The sequence below is a fragment of the Somniosus microcephalus genome, chromosome 1 (assembly GCF_052327205.1).
Source record: "Somniosus microcephalus isolate GS21.2 chromosome 1, FLI_Smic_1.0, whole genome shotgun sequence".
NCBI lineage: Eukaryota > Metazoa > Chordata > Chondrichthyes > Squaliformes > Somniosidae > Somniosus > Somniosus microcephalus.
The window spans coordinates 313,701,558-313,707,557 of NC_140987.1; positions in this window are offsets into that span (position 1 = coordinate 313,701,558).

The window sequence follows — 6,000 nt, forward strand, 5'->3', positions numbered from 1 at the left end:
ACAAATTGCAACCTGTCCATTAGATTGGATTGGAATGGAACAGATTGGAACATGACTATTGGATTGGATCAGAACGGATTGAATCCTGACTATTGGATTGGAATGGATGGACTGGAAGCTGACTATTGGATTGGATTGGAATGGAATGGATTGGAATGGTATGCATTGGAATCTGGAAATTGGATTAGATTGGAAAGGAACGGATTGTAATTTGACTATTGGATTTGAGTGGATGAATATGAATATTGGATTGAATTGCAAAGGAACGGAATGGAACCTGATCATTGTATTGTATTGGAATATAATGGATTGGATTGGAATGGAATGGATTGGAACGTGACTATTGGATGGGATTGGAATGGAACGGATTGGAACGTGACTATTGGATTGGATTGGAATGAAATGGATTGGAACGTGCCTATTGTATTCATTTGGAATGGAATGGATTGGAACTTGACTATTGGAATGGACCAGATTGGTGCTGGACTATTCGATTGGGTTGGAATGGAATGGATTGGAACCTAAATATTGGTTTGGATTGCAATGGAACTAATTGCAACCTGTCTATTGGATTAGATTGGAATGGAAAGGATTGGAACCTCACTATTGGATAGGATTGGAATAGAATGGATTGTAATCTGATGATTGGATTATTGTGGAATGGAATGAATTGCAACCTGATTATTAGATTGGAATGGAATGGATTGGAACCTGAATATTGGATTGGATTGGAATAGAATGCATTGGAACCTGACTATTGGATTTGATTGGAATGGAATGGATTTAAATCTGACTATTGGATTGGATTGGAAAGGAGCAGATTGGAACCTGACTATTGCATTGGATTGGAATGGCATGGTTTGGAAGCTGAATATTGGATTAGGTTGGAATGGAACGGATTGGAACCTGAATATTGAATTGGGTTGGAATGGAACGGATTGGAAGCTGACTACTGGATTGGATTGGAACGGAACTGATTGGAACGTGACTATTGTATTCATTTGGAATGGAATGAATTGCAACCTGTCCATTAGATTGGATTGGAATGAAATGGCTTGGAACATGAATATTGGATTGGATTGGAATGGAATGGATTGGAATCTGATTATTGGATTTGATTGGAATGGAACAGATTGGAAGCTGACAACTGGATTGGATTGTAATGGAATGGATGGGAATCTGAATATTGGATTGGATTGGAATGGAACTGATTGGAATCTTAATATTGGATTTGGACTGGAATGGAACGGATTGGAACCTGAATATTGGTTATGGATTGGAGCTGAACGGATTGGAACCTGACTTTTGGATTGGATTGGAATGGAATGGAATGGATTGGAACCTGACTATTGGATTGGATTGGAACCTGACTATTGGATTGGATTGGAATGGAACAGATTGGATGCTGACAATTGCATTGAATTGGAATGGAACAGATTAGAGCTTGCCCATTAGATTGGATAGGAATGGAATGGATTGGAATCTGACTATTGTTATTGGATTGGAAAGGAACAGATTGTACACTGAGTATTGGATTAGATTGGGATTAAACAGATTGGAACCTGACAATTGGATTGGAATGGATTGGAACATGACTATTGGATTGGATTGGAATGGAATGGATTGGAACGTGACTATTGGATTGGATTGGAATGGAATGGATTGGAACCTGACTATTGGATTGGATTGGAATGGAATGGATTGGAACCTGACTATTGGATTGGAATGGAATGGAATGGATTGGAACGTGACTATTGGATTGGATTGGAATGGAATGGATTGGAACCTGACTATTGGATTGGATTGGAATGGAATGGATTGGAATGTGACTATTGGATTGGATTGGAATGGAATGGATTGGAACCTGACTATTGGATTGGATTGGATTGGAATGGAATGGATTGGAACGTGACTATTGGATTGGATTGGAATGGAATGGATTGGAACGTGACTATTGGATTGGATTGGATTGGAATGGAATGGATTGGAACCTGACTATTGGATTGGATTGGAATGGAATGGATTGGAACCTGACTATTGGATTGGATTGGAATGGAATGGATTGGAACGTGACAATTGGATTGGATTGGAATGGAATGGATTGGAACATGACTATTGGAATGGATTGGAGCTGAACGGATTGGAACCTGACTGTTGGATTGGATTGGAATGGAATGGAATGGATTGGAACCTGACTATTGGATTGGATTGGAACCTGACTATTGGATTGGATTGGAATGGAACAGATTGGATGCTGACAATTGCATTGAATTGGAATGGAACAGATTAGAGCTTGCCCATTAGATTGGATAGGAATGGAATGGATTGGAATCTGACTATTGTTATTGGATTGGAAAGGAACAGATTGTACACTGAGTATTGGATTAGATTGGGATTAAACAGATTGGAACCTGACAATTGGATTGGAATGGAATGGATTGGAACATGACTATTGGATTGGATTGGAATGGAATGGATTGGAACCTGACTATTGGATTGGATTGGAATGGAATGGATTGGAACCTGACTATTGGATTGGATTGGAATGGAATGGATTGGAACGTGACTATTGGATTGGATTGGATTGGAATGGAATGGATTGGAATGTGACTATTGGATTGGATTGGAATGGAATGGATTGGAACCTGACTATTGGATTGGATTGGATTGGAATGGAATGGATTGGAACGTGACTATTGGATTGGATTGGAATGGAATGGATTGGAACCTGACTATTGGATTGGATTGGAATGGAATGGATTGGAACCTGACTATTGGATTGGATTGGAATGGAATGGATTGGAACGTGACTATTGGATTGGATTGGAATGGAATGGATTGGAACCTGACTATTGGATTGGATTGGAATGGAATGGATTGGAACGTGACTATTGGATTGGATTGGAATGGAATGGATTGGAACCTGATTATTGGATTGGATTGGAATGGAATGGATTGGAACGTGACTATTGGATTGGAATGGAATGGATTGGAACCTGACTATTGGATTGGATTGGAATGGAATGGATTGGAACGTGACTATTGGATTGGATTGGAATGGAATGGATTGGAACCTGACTATTGGATTGGATTGGAATGGAATGGAATGGATTGGAACCTGACTATTGGATTGGAATGGAATGGATTGGAACCTGACTATTGGATTGGATTGGAATGGAATGGATTGGAAACTGTATTGCATTGGATTGGAATGGAATGGATTGGAACCTGACTATTGGATTGGATTGGAATGGAATGGATTGGAAATTGTATTGCATTGGATTGGAATGGAATGGATTGGAAACTGTATTGCATTGGAATGGATTGGATTGGAATGGAATGGATTGGAACCTGACGATTGGATTGGATTGGAATGGAATGGATTGGAACCTGACTATTGGATTGGATTGGAATGGAATGGATTGGAATGGAATGGATTGGAACCTGACTATTGGATTGGAATGGATTGGAACCTGACTATTGGATTGGATTGGAATGGAATGGATTGGAACCTGACTATTGGATTGGAATGGAATGGAATGGATTGGAACCTGACTATTGCATTGGATTGGAATGGAATGGAATGGATTGGATTGGAATGGAATGGATTGGAATGGAATGGATTGGAATGGAATGGATTGGAATGGAATGGAATGGATTGGATTGGATTGTAATGGAATGGATTGGATTGGAATGGAATGGATTGGAACCTGTATTGCATTGGATTGGAATGGAATGGATTGGATTTGAATGGAATGGAATGGATTGGAATGGAATGGATTGGAATGGAATGGAATGGAATGGATTGGAACCTGACTATTGGATTGGATTGGAATGGAATGGATTGGAACCTGACTATTGGATTGGAATGGAATGGAATGGATTGGAACCTGACTATTGCATTGGATTGGAATGGAATGGAATGGATTGGATTGGAATGGAATGGATTGGAATGGAATGGATTGGAATGGAATGGATTGGAATGGAATGGAATGGATTGGATTGTAATGGAATGGATTGGATTGGAATGGAATGGATTGGAACCTGTATTGCATTGGATTGGAATGGAATGGAATGGATTGGAATGGAATGGAATGGATTTGATTGGATTGGAATGGATTGGATTGGATTGGAATGGAATGGAATGGAATGGATTGGAATGGATTGGATTGGATTGGATTGGAATGGAATGGAATGGAATGGATTGGAACCTGACTATTGGATTGGAACCTGACTAATGGAATGGATTGGAATGGAATGGATTGGATTGGAATGGAATGGATTGGAATGGAATGGATTGGATTGGATTGGAATGGAATGGAATGGAATGGATTGGATTGGAATGGAATGGATTGGATTGGAATGGAAAGGATTGGATTGGAATGGAATGGATTGGAACCTGTATTGCATTGGATTGGAATGGAATGGATTGGATTTGAATGGAATGGATTGGATTTGAATGGAATGGAATGGAATGGAATGGATTGGAATGGATTGGATTGGAATGGAATGGAATGGATTGGAATGGAATGGATTGGAATGGATTGGATTGGATTGGATTGGAATGGAATGGATTGGAATGGAATGGATTGGAACCTGACTATTGGATTGGAATGGAATGGATTGGAACCTGTATTGCATTGGATTGGACAAGAAGGGACAGCAAGTTTAATGGTAGAAGTGCAGCAGGGAATAATGGTAAAAAAAATAATTAAATGCTCTTTACCTGAATGCATGAAGCATTCATAACAAGATAGATGAACTAGTGGCACAAGTAGAGATAAATTGGTTTGATCTAATAGCCATTAGAAACATAGAAGATAGGAGCAGGAGTAGGCCATTCGGCCCTTCGAGCCTGCTCCACCATTCAATGAGATCATGGCTGATCATCCAAATTCAGTACCCGGTCCCTGCTCCCCATATCCCTTGATCCCTTTAGCCTCAAGAAATATATCCAACTCTTTCTTGAATATATTTAATGAACTGGCCTCCATCGCCCTCTGTGGCAGAGAATTCCACAGGTTCACCACTCTCTGGGTGAAGAAATTCCTCCTCATTTCAGTCCTAAATGGCTTACCCCTTATCCTTAGACTATGACCCTGGTTCTGGACACCCCGGCCATCAGAAACATCCTTCCTGCATCTAGTCTGTCCAGACCTGACAGAATTTTATAGGTTTTGATGAGATCCCCTCTCAATCTTCTAAACTCCAGTGAGTATAAGCCCAATCGACACAATCTCTCCTCATACGTCATTCCTGCCATCCCAGGCCTGGTGAATCTTCGCTGTACTCCTTCCATGGCAAGAACGTTCTTCCTCAGGTAAGGCGACCAAAACTGCACACAATACTCAAGGTGCGGTCTCACCAAGGCCCTGTACAACTGTAGCAAGACATCCTTGTTCCTGTACTCGAACCCTCTTGCTACGAAGACCAACATACCATTTGCCTTCTTAACTGCCTGCTGCACCTGCATGCTTACCTTCAGCGACTGGTGCACAAGAACACCCAGGTCTCTTTGCACTTCCCCTTCTCCCAATCTATTGCGATTCAAATAATAATCTGCCTTCCTGTTTTTGCCACCAAAGTGGATAACCTCACATTTATCCACATTATAGTGCATTTCCCATGTTTCTGCCCAATCACCCAATCTGTCCAAATCGTACTGGAGTTTCTCGACATCCTCCTCACAGCTTACCCTCCCACCCAGCTTTGTGTCGTCTGCAAATTTGGAGATATTACATCCAATTCCCTCGTTCAGATCATTAATAAAAATTGTGAACAGCTGGGGTCCTAGGACCGATCCTTGCGGTACCCCACTAGTCACTGCCTGCCACTCGGAAAATGACCCCTTTATTCCAACTCTCTGCCTTCTGTCCGCCAACCAGTTCGCTATCCAAGTCAATACCTTGCCCCCAATCCCATGTGCCTTAATTTTGCACGCTAATCTCTTATGTGGGACCTTATTGAAAGCCTTCTGAAAGTCCAAATACACCACATCCA